Below are 20,555 nucleotides of genomic sequence, written 5' to 3' on the forward strand. Positions count from 1 at the left end.
ATATAGTCTTGATATTTTGACTTTTCCATTTAGTGTGTCATTGACATTTTGATCTGTGCTGGTAAAACAAAATAAAATTATGCTAATAACCCTTGGGCTACAATAAGCTTGTAATTTAGTATTTTATTCATATATCAGTACACTGTTATAGAGCAAATACCCATTTTACAATTTATGATTAACGGATGTAGATGTTTATCATTATTTCTGTTTTCTCTTGGTTCTCCATTGTCTAGTTCTACTATGTCTCCAATTCTATCTATTGTTAATCCAGTCCTTTTGTACTTGTTATCCTTGTTATCTCAGAACTTTCTTTGTCAAGTAATTTAATCTGGAACAGTGCAATATAATATGATATCACAAAAATCTTCACAGGATGACGAGCTCTAACTTGTATCTTCTGGAAATAAATTCAGTCACTAAATTGAATCTCAATTGAATCTACATTTTAGTGACATTTTAGTGAAAGAAAACTACATTTTGTACCCTTCTTGTGCCAAATATATAATGAGTTTTGGAAATTGAGTAAAGTTCGAGCCCACCCCTTAAGCCCTCTGCTGCATGTCTTCCCCCACTCTCTCTGCTCCCTTTTCTGTCCACCTATTGTCAAATAAAGGCCACAACCCAAACAAAACTAAATCAATTAATACATTATTTTGGTATCTGCAATGGTAAAAAAACAGGAACACTCATTTTTAAAAGTCCACCTTAGTTGTCTGATATTTCAAACTGGCAGTATTAGCAAACTTGGATAAAACCTGATCTAATCAATTCAGTGCTGCAAATCCAGGCACAATTTCTTATGTACTTGAAGATGATGGAAAAATAACACATTATTTCCTTTTTTGTAGGGAAACATACGCACAAAGTTAGCAATCAATATGTGGGAGGAAATTGTGAGTGTACTCGGGTCTCTTCCTCTTATTCATATAGTGTATCATACATATGTATGTATAAGAGTTACCGGTGGAGTCAGATCAACGTTGCCCACAGTAGAGGGCATGACATGAATAATTCAGGACCTACTTTAGAAATGTGTTGCTGAATATATAATACAGAAACCGTGTGCAACCAAACCAAGCACTTATTAAAGTAACCGTGCAGTGACACCAAATGAACATTGTGGTTTGTCTTGCACTGCAACATTCATGCTGAAACACTTGGGGATTTTTCCTTGAGAATGCAACAATACCCATCTGCTCATCAGGTGGCCAAATTCATGAGGCTGCCTTTTCTAATCAGCCGCAGCCTACAGCGGCTTCTCCAAAGACACTGAGGGCAATTAGTTTAAAAAGCATTACTTGACATTTAACTGTGCACTGCCCCCCACCCGTTCAGCGAGGCAGTGAAATGACATTTGAAGCAGACTGAAGCAGCTATAGGGTGTAATTTTACTTGGACTGAACTTGAATCAGGGGCCCAAATATGTGCACCAAGTCATGCCATACTTTACATCGAGCAAATGATATGAGGGGTTAAAGATCAGATTGGCTTGACATAGAATGGAAATGCAATTACTGAGCTCAACAGAGTATTAAAAGCCCAACCATCAAAATAAATTAGATAAAGTTCTTACACTAGAAAGCTACATGCATGTCTCTTTTCTCTAAGTTTAACATAGTGAGATGTGCATTAAAGCAGCTGTTTCCAGTGTTCTCTTTCTAAAAAAGTTTAAATGTCTCAAATATTTAAGTATATACAGCAGATATACTGCAAATTTGCAGCTCTGTTCAGCTTTACGGAGCCTTGCAAATGCTTTTGGGTCATTGTTTGACTGCGTGGACCCTAACATTACAGTTTTCTTTGACTCCGATCCTTCTTAGTGTATTTTCTTATGCAGCGGGGAAAAAAGAACTTCAAAATGAAAGTCTGTTTTGCTTTGTAACCTCTGGTTGTGTAGATGTGACTGCTCGTCAACAGGGTTCCCATATCAGCACAAATGACTTGTAAATGTTTAATCCACAGCTTCTTCCTGCTGCTTTAAGAATCCCATATCTGACTTTTTATTCTCTTATTTCACATTAGTAGAAAGAGGTTGATTGTGTACACACAATATATATATATATTTGTCAAATGAAAGCCTACTCTATAGACTACTGACATCTTCTTTCACAAAGACTTGATGTTACCTTATGTTATTACCAGGTAAACTGTTCTGTTCAGCTGTCTACGTCCAGCTTCAGTCCTTTCTCTGCTGCTCTTTTCCTCACTGTAACTCTTTTGTCAGGACGATTAGTTGATTTGGGAAGTCAGCTAAACAGAATTGAATGTTTTAGACTTGCATCCCATTTTTCAGTTAGACTGACATGTTCACATTTTATTTTATTATAAATTCTATTTCTTACTTTTTACCTTGATGCAGTCAGTCTTTTATTGAGTGGAGAGAAAGGCTGTGAAAGGGGCTTGTTCTTTCTTTCAAAAGAATATGTAACTGTGTGTGTGAGCATATTCTTATTAGTTTGAACTGGGTTGCAGAATGACTGGGGGTATCAAAGTGAATATCATATCAGTTTATGAATTATACATTATTATGCATCAAATCATGATTCCCTATCATCTCTAGTAAAAGCTAGTTACATAATGCATCTTACTGTAAATAAAATTGTATTTCTTTAATTTACTTCTTTTTTATTTTTATTTGTAGTGATGGAAAAAAAAAACGTTTGTATGAAAATCAAGAAGTTCAGCTGTGCGGTGAGAAATGCTTTGTGGAGTAGCTGTGAAAACAAAAATACATAAGGAAAATACACAAAAACAGTAAATCCATCGATACATTTTCTTCATCCAATTCAGGGTCTCAGCTGCTATTAAAGCAGGAAGGAAAAAAACAGCTGCTGTGGAGACTTCTGATCTCGAGTCCTACTAGCATGATAAAATGCTCAGTGAATATCTTGATGTCAATGTTTAGTAGATAAGGGACTTACCATGCTTACCATTTTTTGCATGTTAGCAAGTCTAAATTGCGCTAAACCTAAAATACACCTGTTGCGGAGGGGAATAATGTTAACTTTGCTTGAATTTGGTTATAAACTGGAACGCAGAAGCAATCGAATTCTGATCAGAAGATGGTGCTCAGTTCTTCCAGTCCATCAAATCAAAATTCTACAACGCCGTGTGGCTGTACAGAGATAGACAATCACAAAAAATAGTAGAGTTCATCCTCTTGAAAGTCTGAAATCTGCAGAAGACTGATCGAATGACCCTTTTGTCAAAGCGTGGTCTCCGTGGCCTAACATTTCCCTCTAAATGTATATGCTTACATAGATCATTTAAATGCAAATGTGATTTTCAGGAGGCAGGGTTGCCAATTCTCTGTTCCATCATATTACTGTGCGTGTTTTCAAACACCCAGAGTTTCATGGCACTGAAGAATGAAGGCTAATTACTGCCTCTTCTCTGTGCTTTGATTTTACAGGGAGCATCTGATTGTCTGACCTGCAAAGTAAGCAGTCAGCCAGGAGATAGCAGTGCATTGTGTCCTATAATTAGTAGTTCTTTTGCATGTTAAAGTGAATAGATATCCCAGTTCACCAGGAGACAGCCAATTAACTTTCTCCTCTTCTTTCTTTAACGGCATACTCAGCTTCTGAGGGAATAATTTGCTTCCTCCTTCTCCTTATATCAAGACACTCCAGTGTGTCTTACGTTGTCATTCATCCTGCTTTATCGTATACCTTTTTAGACACTGTCTCAAATCATGGGCAGAAAAAAAAAAGATCTAACTTTGGATTCTGTTTTTGTGAAATCAAAGTTGGGATGGAGTTTACATGTTTTCAAGAGACAGAAAATAAGCTTTTTGACTCATTTGCCAATGAGAAAATTTACCAGCCAAACCATAAAACCGCGTGATTAACTGACTAAAGTTGTCAGTATCAGAATTTACAGTATCTTTAGAATTACTCTAAAGAGGCATGCATGAAAAAAAATAAGATTTATCACTTCTTTTTGAGCTATGTCCATAAAAAGAAGGGAAAAATGCATAAATGAGTTACATTGCTGTGCTTCCAAACATATTCTACATCTAAAGATTGACTTGAAGATCCTCCAATCACTTATGGATCTAGAAAGACGTGGAAAGAAGCTAGATCACACAAACACTAAAGAGACTACACTGATCCAGCTGATAATTACCAAATCTAAACTATTTTCCAAGGACAGGGAAAAACAGACAAGAGAAAAAGGAACATAAAGAACAGACACTATATTACCTCATTTCCAAAACATAACAACACGATAGACTTGTAAAAAATCTAATTTTCAAAAGTTTGAATTTTGCAATGTGTTCAGCTTTAAGTTGTGCCCATGAAGTGCATTTTGTGACTTTTTCACATGCAATCTCAACTCTGTTTATATGCACACATTCCTACAGTTTCCACTATCCTGAGCAAATAATTAGCCTGATAAATACTGACAGAAAATATATTCAACAAAACACACCATGAAAAGTGCATTGAAGTAAGGAATCAGAAAAAACTTTGAGTAATTTCTGCTGGTTCTTTGACATATTTTTTCATATTTATTTATATAGCTAAACACATTCCTGTACTTTTTTGCCATCTGCAAAAATTGGCTTGCAGCACATCATCTTTTTCAGTATAAATATAATGCAAAATATGTCATCTGTATGAACTCACACATGATAGTTACAGAAGATTTACCCTGTCTGCTATCAGCAGCAGCATTTTCACTGGATGTCAAAGAATAATCTCCCCACTAAAAATTCATCCACTGTTGCTTTAAGATGCTTGAAATATTCCCTTAGAGCCAGAGGACATTTATTAAATGTAGTGTTTTTGATATGCTTGTTGACAAGCCCGAACATCTTCAGCACTCGGGGAAGAATTCACAGGAATGCGGCCAAAATACTGTAAAAAATAAGTGATTATACTTTTAAGATACACTGTCTAGAGGGAAATATGTTTATTAAAGGTGGAACTGGCCTTTAGTACAGTCACAATAGCTATGCTCATGTGTTCTTTATTATGTTATTGTAACCCACGCAGGAAATTTTCCACAATAGAACTTGCACTGAGGACAGTAACATCGAGCCTTAAAACGCTCCTTGAGCACCACTGCTGCGTTTTTCTCTTCTCAGTCATTTAGTTCTAACAAGCAATAAGAAAATCACTGAGAATTGACATGATAAGTAAACTTAGTTACTTATCATGTTACATATCCACCATATTGATCAGCAAATGGGGGTTTTGCCCATGTCTCCATCATCCCATAAAGTGATATAAAGGTTAAATCCATCAGTAAACAGTATCAAAAACTTAATCATTTCAGTGTTTCTGTTGACTCATTTGAAGACAATCTGTCTTTGGAAGAACTTAAAAACTCCTCAAACTGAAATGGTCATTGAAATCATTTGTTCTTACCCCTAAATATGGTTCTGAAAAATGTAATTTAAGTACTGTCACAACAAGCACCAGCTTTTTGTGACAGTAAATAGGATTTACACGAGCATGCGGACATTTTAGCCGATGTCACTCTCAAGTCCTTTGTGTCGTCATGAACATCATTTTACGCTTCGTGCTCTCACAATCACTGAACAAATGCCACGTGGGCACATTGTGGGGAAGACAGTCTCCTAGAACTATGAGTGTTATTTTTACACTATAACTATGGTGGTGTCTTTTTTTATCCCCTAATGTACTGTTATCTCCGCAATAATACCAAGCACATCCTGCATCAGTATTTACTTCCCTGTTTACCAATTCAAGGCAACAAATGACTGAGTTCAGCCTTTGTCCTTGGTGACTAACTTACAGTTACTGGTATAACCGATCTATATCCACTCGTACCTACTCGTAGCATGAATATATCACAATGGTGAAGCGAGAGGCGTAGGGAAAAACACTTCTAAAGGGAAACAAATCCAAAACATGAAAGCAACAACATTACAGGAAGTAATGTGAAATGATCCGACAAATCCAGGAGTATATATGCTGGGGGGTTATGAGGGGATTGAAAACGGGAGCAAATTAATCAGGTGTAACACAGGAAAATCTACAAAGTAAAACAGGAAATGACTAAAAAAGAAAAACATAACATAGGACATCCCAGAACATATAACAATTCAAAACACATGGATCATGACAGTGCATATACTCTTTGGACAGTTTTTCAGAGCTGAGAGTGTTGAAGTCAGTGCTGAAACTGATTTCAAATATTAAACCACTTAGCAATATCACCACACAAATGAATGATGAATTCACTGGGGATAGGAGAAAGAAATGTGGGCTGAGACATAAACTGAGAAACTTTTTTTCTTCTTTTTTTTTTTTCCCAGAGGAATCTGTCATGACATATTTAAGTGATTAACTCACAAACTGCCTTATACATTTAAGCAGGTCACAGCAGGGATTGGAAATATTGTGCATTTAAACTGCATTTGTACAGTCTGTTCACGTAATTATGAACCTGCAGTCTTTAGTTACGCACATGCCCGTGTGTGTGGGTGTGTGTGTGTGTCTGCATGTGTGTGTACACACTCAAAATCTTAACATCAGCATTCACCTACAAAGAGCTTATGCAGCAGAAACACTGCTGGTAGTGAGCCTCTGGAGTGACAGGAGGTGAATTAGAGAGTGATTAAAGGTGAATTCTAATTCACGCTCCCGTGTGTCTGTCTGTCATTTGTTGGACAGGGCATTTGCAAACTAATGAGAGAAGTACCAGACAGGCTTCAGCATCAGCACACACACACACACACACACACAGCTTGGCAATGGCAGCTCAGAACAAAGATAAACAAGCACATGGTTTTGACTTGTCCTTACTAACAAAATCATACTCAGACAAGAATTGTTCGAAGTAAACAAGTGGCTTTGAAGCTGTGGTCATTTTTCAAATAGGCCATATATCTATCATTGCTTCATGAGATGGTGTGTTTTAGAGCCATGCTGCAGGTGAGACTGAACAAGAAATACATGATTTACAGGCTGTTGTTTCCGTGATACCAGGCTTTACATGCATTTACGTGGAAACATACAGATACTGTAATCTTCATTTACCGACCTATCAGTCCCATTCACAATTTGGTTAAAATGTTAACATCTCTCATTTAAGCTGAATAAACAAAGACATTTATTGCTGACTAGTGTACTTAAATATTTATGATTAACATTCACTTGGTAAAATGGTGGAATTCAAACTGAATGGGTTCATTTATTTGGCAATTTTGTAACCAATACTTCAATGAAATAGTAGCAAAAAAGTTTTAATTTACTTTTAAATAGAAAGGTCCATCTGACATGTCCATGAAAACTCAACTGCTTAAAAATAATCTTTTGGAAAATATTTGAATTTAATTTCTTTTCTAATTAATTTAATTAAAGAAACAGTTTCCACACTTGATATGACATAATTTTTGTCATCCTCACCTGTCCACAAGGGTCCAAGAGCAATAACAGGGTAGGCAGCCCAAATGTTTGTAACAACACTGACAGAGACAACTATGCAAAAAAATGAATAAATGAATAAAGGCTAAGGAAAGCTGTTGCTCACCAGGATGAGTGTCCATCTACAGATGTGAGGTTGAGTTTGTTAAAAAACAAAAGTGTAGAAGCAAGGACATTTTGATCTCAAAATGCACCTCTGATGCAGAGATTACTACAAAATTAAGCAAAGTTACTACAGTCAGTCCTGTACCTCCTGTAAATCGAGAAGTTGATGGTGCAATTACTTTACGGTCTTTCCCAGACCTCTGAGGCATCCACTTAATCCACTGCACAGCTTTTTGCACTGTATAAACTAAGAAGTTCTGTTTGAATGTGTGTGTGAATAGGCGAATGTGCCTAGTAATATGAAGAGCAGATAAACAATGCGGATGTTTGCTTTGAGGACGGGCTTTCAAGGAGAAACAGCAGTTATCCACACCTCTATAATGTGCTGAAAACAGAATACATGTCCATGAAATGCGACTGCACATCTGACCCAAAAGGTAATTTGTGTAGGTCGTTGTGCTTGTCTGGTGGGTCACAACAGGTTTGCACACACAAACACAGGAAAAATTTACCCAGCCTGACAAACACAAATATTTGGTGTCGTATTTCTCTAAAGTGGATTATATCGTAATGTGTACTGAATGAGCTTTATCCTTTATTCATTGACACTGACAGACTTGATTCAGCGTTCAGTGGACTGATTTATAATGTCAGCCAGTAAATAAATGTACAAGATTAGGTAATGAATATGTTACATTACTACTTTCTTATCTTGTGAATTCCGGATTGCTGATTTAATTATACATTAACAGGCACTGGCATGTATACCATGTTACCTGACAGGAAACAGAGAACGTGAACATACTCGTGCATAGCTCCAAAATGCTCCATAATAATCATGATGGGGGACAGAGTTCTGTGAGAAGCACAAAAAAAAGAAGAAAAAAAGTGCAACCAGTCTGATGCTTCTAAATTTGGCATGTAGAGTCTTTTTGAAGATATGAAAAACTGGAAAATGTGAGTTTTAAATTGTGCGTCTTATCGAACTGTCAATGGCATCATACCTCCCATCACCTTCAGCTATCCATAGACTAATTTAAGCCAGAAGACAGCGGAGACGAACACACAAAAAAATTAAAAAAGAGGTAAAGTACGAGAGTGTTAAAACACTGCACTTAATCTGTCTATTCAAATTATCTCTATTAATCATAATTAATCTGCTACATTATATTTTACCCTACTTAATTGCATGTGCTACAAATGAATAATTGGCTGGAAGGATGCATATCGCAATCCATCATCCCCACAGTACGGTGCAGAATTTGTTCTGCTAATTAACAGAGGTGTGCACATGCAGGAGTTATTGACAAGCACAAGCATGATGATGAAATCAAAATTAAATTTATACTAGCCCTTTTTTAAACAACTGGAAGTGCGATATTCAGTATACCAGATCTTCCAAATGACTAATAACCCATATAAACTAAGGCATTGCACTTTTGTTATACTTAAAGAAACACACATGACACTGACAGATAAGGTAGGAAAACTAGTTCAGCTCTTTCAGGAAATTGTCAGGTTGGGACATTTTGCTCAGAGATATAGTTGTCATGTACAAAGGGTAATATTGTTCAGTGGTACCAGAAGAGATGATTTAAAAACTGGGAAATTCAGCAACACTGTTGATAGTATAATTGGCAAAGTTTGAAGCACATTGTGGATATTGAACATCTAGAAAGCTCAGGATTAAAGTAAACATATGACACGTGTTTGTTCCTAGATTCAAAATGTTGCTCTAATACAACTCAGTGATGATTCTTAGTGTTATGCAGTCTTATAACACCAGAAAATGCCTGATATGAACAACTGTCCATATTTTGAAAGCTGAGTATCTTAAGCAGTGTCAGAATTCAAGTTTATTTTGACATGGCAACATATTACCAGGCTGCTGTTCTTATAGCGGCAGCATCAGCGTCAGGTGATGGGAAGCACGACCTATAGGTAATAAAATATGTAGGATGTAAAAATGCATACTTTTCAAACCCCAACCATGAAGAGTAATTCTAACCATAAGCATGTAACTCCCGACCCTAACCAGTTCCACAGGGGAGTAAAGAAGAAAAGTGAAAGGACCAATGGAAATATGACAGATGAGAGGCAAACTAATGTTCTGTCACAGAGTTTCATGCAACAGATTAAATGCATCGACTGTCATTGCAATAGTTTACATTATATTTACTGTATATGTTCAGCAGAGTTAAAAACGGATGCGTGTACTCAGCAGTTAGTTTGTTAGGGAAGGTTCTCCCTGAAAAATGCAAGGGGGCTTTGTGTATTTGACCAGTATAAAGCGAATGGGATATCTCTTGCTGATACACTTAGCCATACCTATTTTGACAAGGTCAAACATAAGGTTGAATTTCACATAAAGAAAATACACTGCCCTGGCATTGGTAAAAAATACTAAACATAAACCAGAATTTTAGATGCTATATTTGTCTAATTAAATGAATTATTTCCTAAGCATTCTTTGTTGCAAGTACAAAATATAAGCTATAACTACATAACTTCAATGTCTGAATGTCATACGACAAATAACTACAATAATTTTTCCATACCCAATCTTATTAAGACTGGATTGTAATGAGAAAAAGCTGTTAAAGAAATGCAAACGTGATTAGGAGCCTCTGAGCATTTCTCATTTACAGCGGCATGTTGCGACAGTTTTCCATGTGAAATAAATCATAAATCATAATAATTTTTCCCCCCTTTTTTTTTACCTGTGGCTTCCAGTGAAGTGCACAGTTTAATTGGAAATGGTTACATGTTTTAAAATGCATTCATTATGGACTAGGCTCTAATCTTTTTAAGTCTCCTGGTGGCCTGGGATTGTGTACACCACATCATTAAAACTAGCATCTGGCAAGATCGGTATGGGCATGTATTCATTTTGAAAAACAGTGCTGCAGTACAGAAAGGTTCAGGCTACAGTAAGTCTTCAGAAAAAATGGTTTTAAATTGGGAGGCCATGCAAAAAGCCAACACACACAGACACACTCACACAAAACCAAACAAATACCATGAGGTTTTCAAGCCCCTATAAATTGTGATAGCATTCTATCTTATTTGGTGCTATTCACTCATCAATCCAGCTGCTGTGCTGGTTTTGACAATAAAGAGACAATGTCACAGTCAAGAGTTCTTCATCTAACAGCCCACTTAAAAGGATACAGCAATTAATTTATTAGCCTTTATTAACCTTCTGATATTTGATTAATATTCTCATAAATTATGGTCAAATCGGTCTATGTCAATGCATAACAAAACACCATTCCAACATATTGAGATGGGTTTTGGACTAAAAACAACAACTTCTGTTTTAGCTGAACATAGAAGCAGGAAATTACAAGATTTCCAGGCTTGTAGTTTTACCTACTGAATGTTGTAAACTACCTCCGTAAATAGATGTAACTGTCATCTGCATGTAAATTGAAATGAATGCTGATACTGTCCAATAGAATCATGTGTGACATGAAAGCCTTCCATGACTAACTCTTGTTTGATTCCAATTTTTGTTTTTCTCTGTAGATGATATCAGGTCTTTGGTCTGGATTTGGCCAAGAAGTGGTAAAGGTAAAGTATGCCACAAAGTCCAAGACAGGTTTTACAAAAATTCCAATCACAATATATTTAAAGCCCAAATCCAGGGAACAACAAAGGCAGGTAAACAATCATCGAGCATGACAAAACTAAACAGACAAGTTTGACAGAGGCTTTTAAGGTACCAAGGAAATATGAGACTTTATACACACTGCAAATGAATTAGGTAAAAGATGAAACCAGTGTGGGCAGGAAGACATAGGAAGCAACTAAACATAAAACATTACTTCCTAAAGCATAAATAAACCAAGAATAAAACAGCAGGCAAAGCAACATTTTCTGAAATTTTGGTAGTAATAATTTATACTCATTTCCATCCAACATTCTTACGCTATTGTCGAAGTTTGATTGAAAGGAGCATTTGTGGCTCTTCCCTATGATTCCCATGATCCCAATGATTCCCTTTTATCCTTCCCGTGGGAGTGTTGTTTTTTCTTCTTTCATTTTTTGTGTCTGCATTAATAATGAATTTTGTTCTCAAACTCATACTCAAGTACTGCGATGCTGCTTCTCTCTGTCTTTATTAGGCCTGTAAGGCCTTTTAAGACTGGCAGCAATGTTTTTTTTCTCTGGTCTTTTTGACAAGCCACTGTCAGAGAGGATCTTTTTAGTCTTCTGTGAAATGTGTGCTCATAAAATTAGTACACATACAGCAATTGATGGGCAATTTTACCATATATGTAATGCTGTCAGTAATGCTAATGAGAGTGACATTACAAACAGGTGACATTTTAATGAGTAGATGAGTCTGGACCTTTTTTTTTTTTTTTGGGCTAATGTCCAATCCTGTATCTTTGCAAATGCTTTATATACTACACTTTCTATTTAGAATTTCAAGTTTTAGATTGCAGAGTGATGAGAAACTTTGTACCATCGTCTCTTTCAACACATTTCATTGTGATGTTGATTCCCCACCACTTTAAAATTGACAAATATATGACAAATAAAGTTGAATGCATTGAAGTGAATAAATGTGTGCAACTACAATCTCAAACTCTTTATTATCCTCTTCAAGTATATTAAAAAAAAATCTGAATTAAACTGAGAGAATAACAACAACTATGGGAATTGTGACCTTGTGGTGTACTAGAGGTAGTTTGCGATGTGGGGGTGATGGACTCCTCTCAGTGTACTATGGATCTAACCATGAGCAACTTCCATCATTAATTTTTCTGCTGCAAGGAAAGAGAGTCTGGGGAAGCTTACACAATCATTAGAAGCTACTTTAGGGTTTTTTTCTTTGACTGTGTTGCCGTGTGTACCTGTGCTGCTGTTGGAAGTGTGCCTATGGCGGGGGTTAGTCGATTATTATATCCCTGCTGTTTATTGCAGCTAACAGTGTAACACTATATGTTGCACAGTTAGCGTGCTTAGGTGTTATGTGTACCTGTTTATATAACATAACACTAACAGCAATAATGTGTCAGAAGCAATGACTGAAGTTAAGGTCTTCTGTTTACTGAACTTGGTGGAACAGCTATCGCCACAGGAACACTAGTTTGCCCTGTCAGGGAGAAGGGCAAAATAAACCAAATACAAAAATCAAGCAGATACACACAAGCTATTTTTAATTGTCAAAAACAGTTTCACTAATGTCATTGCAAAACTCTTGTATTCCTGTACACTTGCTTGCAGTACAAATTCCTGCTTTCAAATGTAGTTTGAAGGGCCCTGAGGCTAGAGCAATAATTAATATCACAACTCGTTTTTTCATTTTGTACTCCGTTGATATTTTACCCAAATGATAGATTTTCAGTTGAAAATATGGTCACTACAAATAAACAATACTTTAACAGCTGACACTCTTCTTAAGGTTTCTGCTTTCTGCTTCTTTGACTGGATTCATTGAAGTTAGATAAAAAAAAAAGATTAAAAAAATGGCAGGAGGGCACAACAGAAGAGCTTTTAGATCACTCTTACCAGTGTGTAGACAGGGTCATGTTGTTGAGTGTCTCAGAAGTTTATGACAAAAAAAACATTGGTACTGTTGACATGGAGAGTGAAGTGTTGGTACATTGCACCCTCAAAACAGACCAGAGTCTGTCTTCTGTTCAGCCACTTTATTCTACCTGTGCTATGTGCATATTTTGTATATTAGCTTTTCTCGGGAAGCAGCCAGGACACGCACAGCAACCAGACACATGTCAATCAATAAATTAATCAAAGGGAGCCAAAAAAGGAAGATGAGATGTCTCTTCTCGACAATAATCTATCCATCAAGTCTCCATGAAATTCAGGCTGTCCCTAATTTTCTCTGTCACATCATCTGGAATAACAATTTTCGCGTTTTCTTTAGTATGACAGCTAATGTCATGTTATATTGTCAGCTGTACGTGCTCCAGTGGAACTAAACACAGACTGATTTAAAGTTTACGGAGTGATTTATTCTTCCTGATTTCTATGGTGGTTGGCAAACGGTGCTGCGGTCAAATTTCCACCGTCAGCTGACTTGGAATTCCAATCATAAATTATTATGCTATTGCAAAAATCAACGGTGATCTCTGGGATTATGCACAGTCTTTGAGTCAGTGGTGCTCAGGCTCATGGGGCCCGAATATTTTCTATTCTGGTCATTTACTGATGTTGAGTACGAGTAATGAATAGGAAGGTGTTAAGACGTGGTGAGTCATGAAAAGATTAAAGGTTTCAGTGTAGAAAATGCTGAGTGATTTAGAATTCAGCAAACCGTATCTTTTTCATTTTCTTAGCGTGTTATAGTTTGTGCATTGAGTTGTAGCCTTTTAAAAAGTATTAAAGTGCATAAAGCATGACCACAAAATGTATCATCACCTGTAAAATTAAATCAAAGGCCCTATTGTGTGTGCCTTTGATTTGGCACAATTCTAAACACTACCATTGTTATTTCTGTTAAAAATGTGTAAAAATCAAACTGAATAAAATGGTTGTGGTGTTTCAGGCATTTTGAGATCCACAGTCATTTGTTTCCCAAATACAATGTACAACTTTGTAGCCAAACATATGTTCAGTTCTCTGTTTTACTGCAGCTTTTGCACTATGTTAGCCTGCTCAAGCTACTGTTTCTGCTCCTGCAAGAACAATAACTGACAATCTGGGTGCACTGAACCTTAGACAACACAATAATAGGAAAAACTTTCGATCAGCAATGACTGATTTAGGGATTTTTGTATGTATCCATCATTTAGAAATGACTACATATTGTGCATTTGCAATAATTAAAGCAACACTTTCACACTTGGCCCTTAGTGCAAAAATCTATGCAGGCATCCTTTATTGATCACACACACCAAAATGTGTTAGCAAATCTGAGGTGTTTAACTTTTTAGGTAAAGCTTTGATTTATCTTTAGATTTTTCAAGTTTGGTGTGTAAGAAACTGGTATTTCTGCCACCAGCCCTGCATGTTGTCCTATATGCAGCAGCTCCAATGATTTGATATGAAGCACAAGTAATGTCCTTTTGCACACTTTGATGGTCATTCTAGAATAGCAAAAATGATTCTCACAGTCCAGTTCTCCCTGTGTGACTAATAACTTCATTCAGGCCAAAAACGTAATGCTTTGATGAACCTTTAAACACAGAGCAATTACTATCTGCTGAGGTGGCTTGTTTTATAAATGAGGAGAGAGTAGCAATTTCAGTCACCCTACTACCTGCTATCAATCAGCAGAGGTGAAACATTTCAACTTCCCCCTGTGAGACTGTAGACAGTTAAATGAAAGCCAAAATTATGTCTGCTGTCCGTAATTGAATTTCTGCCTCAAACGAAGATAGTATATATTTGGAAAACCCGAGAAGTTCTTCTGTCACAGTTTCTTGATTTAACTGATTTAAACTAAGCTTAAAACATCTGAACATAACTCAGTGCCCCTTGTAGAAAAAAATAAATAAATAAATTCCGAAACATCTGAAAACTACAGAAGAGAAAATTGTTTGAGAAGGAGCAGAGCAGCCTGATTAAAGGTATAGGCAAAATATAGTTCTTCTCTAGCTTTCTCTAAGCTTGGCCTCTGACAAAATTAGTCTGCTGAGCAGAACTCCAGCTTTATACACATTCCTATAACATTAAAACCACTAACAAGTGAAGTGAGCAACACTTCTCATCTTGCTCCAATGTAATGTTCTGCTGGGAAAACCTGCATCCTGGGACTTCCGTGAATTACACATAGCTAAATATTTCTGCAGACCAATCACACACCCCCCCCCCCCCCCCCCCCCCCCACAGCCATGGAGTATGGCGACCCTCTCCACAACCCATATGGCCTTTGCTAAGGTCCTGGTACAAGACAGTCCAGGACACCTTCAGATGTTCTTTGATCATGCCATGACTTGTCAGAGCTCTTTTGGCAGGATGAGGAGAACACACACTGGTCATAATGTTATGACTGATCGGTGTAGTCGACTAAAATCCTGTGATCTGAGTTGAACGGAGTTCAAATTCTAGTATCCAGACAACAAGGCTGCCTTTATTAGCTGGTTTGATGCTAATACACTCTAGTTTCTATGATTTCAAAGTTTTTTGGGGTGGGGTCAAAAATCCAGTATAGACCACTGAAATGGAACATTTCTAGCTGATCTAATGGGAGGAATCTTTGGTGGTTAACCTTAAAGTGTTGAGAAAGTTATGTGAATGGATGAAAATTAATTTGCTTGTGCATTCTATGACTTCATCACGAGAGGTAAGTATGCTAATGAGTAAATGTTGAAATATACAGTATCTTAACATTATTAAGACAATTTTGCAAAAAAATTAATTTAGTTTAATGTCAGAATTTAGAAGATGTGTGATTTAATGTTCAGAAGATGCGTGACTTGGTCGTTGGCTTTCCCTCAGAGACGGTGGGTCAAATAAATGGATCTGCGTTCACATTTATGTTAACTGTTGGATTTAACAGAATCAGGACCTGCTACTCGTCTCCAAAAGAAGAGCATCATTCAGGAAAGCCGCACAAACAAAAGACGACTTCTAATGCAGATCCTTGATTTTGCCCCACTCAAAAACATCCGATTACAAAACCAATGAACGGACTATCTTCAAAGTTCTGTACTCTGTAATTCATTCTTTACAACAGATGTATTCTGACATCTATATTGTACTACAGTGAAGCAAACTTCAGATGGTTTACTGAACTGATAACTGATGAGATTAGATGAGATTAGCCTACATCAACCCAAACATACATACAAGCTACTTTGACAAATCACCTCATTCCCTATGCATGCATGTTGATGTCACACTCATGATCTTATTGTATTGTTTTGATTTTATCGAACACATTTGATCTATTTATGTATTTGATCCTTTTTTAAAAAAAAAACTTTTTTTAAAGCTTTGTTTTTTTTTCATATATTCCTAATTGTTTTTGCATTTGATTGCTATTTTACTTTAATTTCTATCATTTTGTTGTTTTGTAAAAGCACGTTTTTATTTCAAGTTTTGAGAACTGTACCATAATAATTATCATAATATTTTGTATAATTATTATTATCATTATTATTAAGAAAGAAAGCGGTATTAAAGGGATTTTTTCTTTCCAAATGGGGTTGAGAGTAGGCTTTTTTTCCTACAAAAGTCACTTGTAGTGGCTTCTCAGCTGCATTTCATCGTAATGATCTGTCTCAACACATTCTAGCCATATTTCTGAGTTGTGTGTCATATTTGCCTTTACAGAACCATCAAGTTATTACTATACCAGCTGTGGAAAAATATTTAAAAAGCTTTATTTCTTAATCTTGAATGAGAAGCCATTTCAATCCTCACAGGACCTGTAGAATTTTTTTCTTACACACCTTTGGAGAAAACTTTTAAACTCAAACTTTCTATTTTACAGAGATCATATCTGATCTCTCTGTTTCATCCTTAGCTTTGCTTCCACGTCATTTCTTTCATCAGTCTCCCTCAGCTCAGAGCTCGATAATAATTTTCCCCCTATAATTAATTCCTCCTCTATAAACCCCCTCCAATCTTACTCCCCCACCCTCTGCCACTGTGCCTATGTTTCTTTAGTCTCAGGCGAGTGGCAGTTGATGAAATGAATACTGTTGCCAACAATGACTTTTTTCCTCCTCCCCAATTTTAATCTTTTCTCCATTCCCTTCTCCTTTCCCTCCACAAACTTCAGCAATTAATAAGAACTCCAGCTTGTAAAAAACCCCTCGCCTTGACAAATTATGACACTGTTGGGGGTAAGCGCATTATCAACACCCAATGCAGTTTTTACATAAAATATACAGTGTATCATTTCAGAGGAGAGGGTTTCTCCAGGTTTGCATGTCTAATTTAAATTTTGCCAACTCATCTTTCTTTAATGTTGCGATAAAACATGACATGCTTTTCCTACAGAGTTGTATAATGTGAACATGTCAGAACTCTGAAACTGAGGACCATGGAAATTAATTCCAGGAGCTGGGTTGCAGAAGAAATCATTTCTGAAACTTGCTCGGAACTTTGACTGACTGGATGTCAAATAGTTGTTTCTTTTTATGTTTTAAATGCTCTGCTTTCGCTCTTTTATTTCACCTTTCTTCCCCCTAACACTGTTCTCGACACTCTGGTGTTTAATTCTCATGCCTGAGTTTGTTGGATGCATGAATGATCCACCTGATAATAGGGAGACTTCAGTATATGAAATCATCCTAAATAAAGAGCTTTTTTTTGTCTTCTTTTTTTTTTTTAGCTGAAATATAAAGTTTAAGCAGTCAACAGAGTTTTTCCTCTGGGAGAAGTCTCTTGCATACACACCTTTTCTACACAATGGAGAACCTTAAGCTTTCTAGATCTTAAGATCTTAGACCTTCTAAAGGACTTGCAGGACCAGCCAGTCTTTGCCAGATATATTAATTTTCCATGTGCGTTCCCTGTTCCCTGGTTTCATTCGCCTACTATTCACTTGCTTCTACCTTCACGAGTCCGTTTTCTCGTCAATAACCACATTGGATTTACTTACCCCTGCGACTCCCTGCCTCCTCACCATTCTGCTTCTCAAGCCTCCCTTTGGCTCAGCCAGTGCCTACACTGGATTCCACCTTCATAAAATCAAGTATTGAAAATCAATATTATCAAGACATTCTGTATTCAGGTTCTACAAAGACTAATAACTATATGTGTCTTTGAGTGACTCAGCATCCTGTTTGGACTCCCCGTCTACTCTTTAACCATCCATCTGTGAAAAATAAACTCCTTTGCAGCATTTACAACATTTCTTGAGTCTACCTTGGAGACTGTTTAACTTAGGCTCTTCGAGTTGTGACACATACGAATCAACCAGCTGTAAATAAATCAATCAATATTCAAAAAGATGAATACTTTTTTTAAAAAAATATCTAGAACAAAACAACGTTTTATGCTAATTGTTTTCTCACAACACGGAATGCAGAATTTGGAGACTTTATGACAATGAATGCAACATACCCTTGCTGGTTATGCTGTGGTGCTCCATCATAGCACCTAGTCACAGGGAAACACAGACACCATGTTAAGAAAATTATGTGTTCCTTTTATCGACCAATATTCAGTCCTTGCGATGACACAAAAATATAATGGTATTTGAAAATTTGCTTTTATATTGATATGTTAAGTAGCCATGTGATAATTACACTGAATACTACATCTCCCTCCCAGAATTTGTCAAAAACCTTTCAGGGTTTAGTTTCAGAATTAAGTATATAGTTAACTCATGAACTTTTTAACATAGTCCATATTAAGAAGTTCACGAGTTCCATTTCTGTTAAATAAGTTAAAGTTAAGTGTTTACATGCATCTTTTTTTCTTCCCAGTGTATGAACATGAGTAAACCGTCTCCAGTTATGTATAGGTTGCTGAAAGAGAGACATGTCGTGATTCAAAAGCTGGTTTTGCAGAGGATTCCTCCTACTTGAATGCATTGACTGCTGGGTAGAGTTTGGGGCATACTAAGTATGTTCATGAAAATTACAAACGTATCCGATGGAATCTTCGGCAAAGTGTTTTCAAAGTATGATTAATAGAGTCTGTCAGAGTTGCACACTCACACATAAAGAAAAAATCAATTCCTGGTAACGGGGCAAATGGTCTACACAATAGAAGGTGGAAGGTTAATGTGTAGAAATTTTTCATTTACTGGACTCCAGATTTAATGATAGTAAATCCTCTACAACTATGGGAAGTGAAAAAAAAGAGATTATAATTGCTTGATGTTAAGCATAATTTTGGGGTGATTAGTTTGCTCTTTACTAAATCAGAGTGATGATTACACATGTAAAACCAATTTACAGTACAAGGAACTTCAATGCTAAATATGAATAACACTGTGCTAAAAGCAGCAATGATTTGAGTCCTTGCAAACTATGAGTATTTGAGCAGGTGGGAAAGCAAGCATATCTCATAGCTCTGTGGGGGCTGCACAAGCAGAACAGACACAGTCATGGCAAACAAAACTTTTTTTTTCTTCTGTCTTTAACTTTTACAAACACAAGAGAGGCTACTAACGAACAGGCCAACAGGTCTATAGATAGGAAGCTATTTCCCACCCTGGAGCTCTGCAGCTATACTCTGAAGTTAAGCGCAGCAATGGAGGATCACCTTAAACAGTCATTACCAAATTTTATACACTGGTGGAGTCATGACCGTTTAATTACTGAAAACAAATTTCATATGAATCCATGCTGCAAATTATGAGAATAAATCTTTGAAATTTGAAACTTTAGGCAGGAAACTTATGTTTCGGATGTTTGTGTGACAGGGAAAAGTGTTGACGAATCAATCTTTTTTTTTAACTATGCTAACATTTTTTTCCCCAAAAAATGAATAAGCATGTTTTAACGTAAGCGCTAATTAGAATTTACTTATTGGATTATCAGCATATAAATCAATCTTTTCAAGGTTTTTGTTGTTTTGTTTTTGTGGCATGTGGACCCTGTTTTTTATTAAATGTTGAAAGGTTTTTTAGAAAAATAAAACACATTTCTACCAAACAAGTTGTGGAAAAACAAAGTTTAAGATGACATAGAGGATTTAATAAAGGACTCGTTAACTCTTTAAACTCCACCCCACAATGGACCATTTTTGGTCACCAAGAATTATGCTCTGTAGTGTTCATATTGTATTTTATTATATTTTTGTGAAAGTAAGCCTGCCTGAGGCATCTTTCCCACTCAGTTTAGGTACAGTGCAGTATGTATTGTATGTAAAAGTATGTTATGCCTCTTTACTTTAACAACTTTAACAAACTTTAACAAAGAGCACGCCTCTGCACTCATAACTGAGCACAATTTATGTAAAACCTGTACCATATATTTGCATGTTCATGCACAGACACACACTCAGTCACATGCTTATCATATAGCTGCTGCTGTGTGCTGTTTGTTTTTTATTTTCTCTTTCTGTTTCTCCAAAGAGGCCATTGGATGTCTTCTGTTGAGTCTTTCTACTGATGTAGCAGAGAGTTGTCTGTTTTATTTTTTGTTGGTATTTTTGCTCTCCCTCTTTCCT

This window comes from Leuresthes tenuis, unplaced genomic scaffold (genome assembly GCF_036924035.1).
Source record: "Leuresthes tenuis unplaced genomic scaffold, fLeuTen1.0.hap1 SCAF_4, whole genome shotgun sequence".
Taxonomy (NCBI): Eukaryota; Metazoa; Chordata; class Actinopteri; order Atheriniformes; family Atherinopsidae; genus Leuresthes; species Leuresthes tenuis.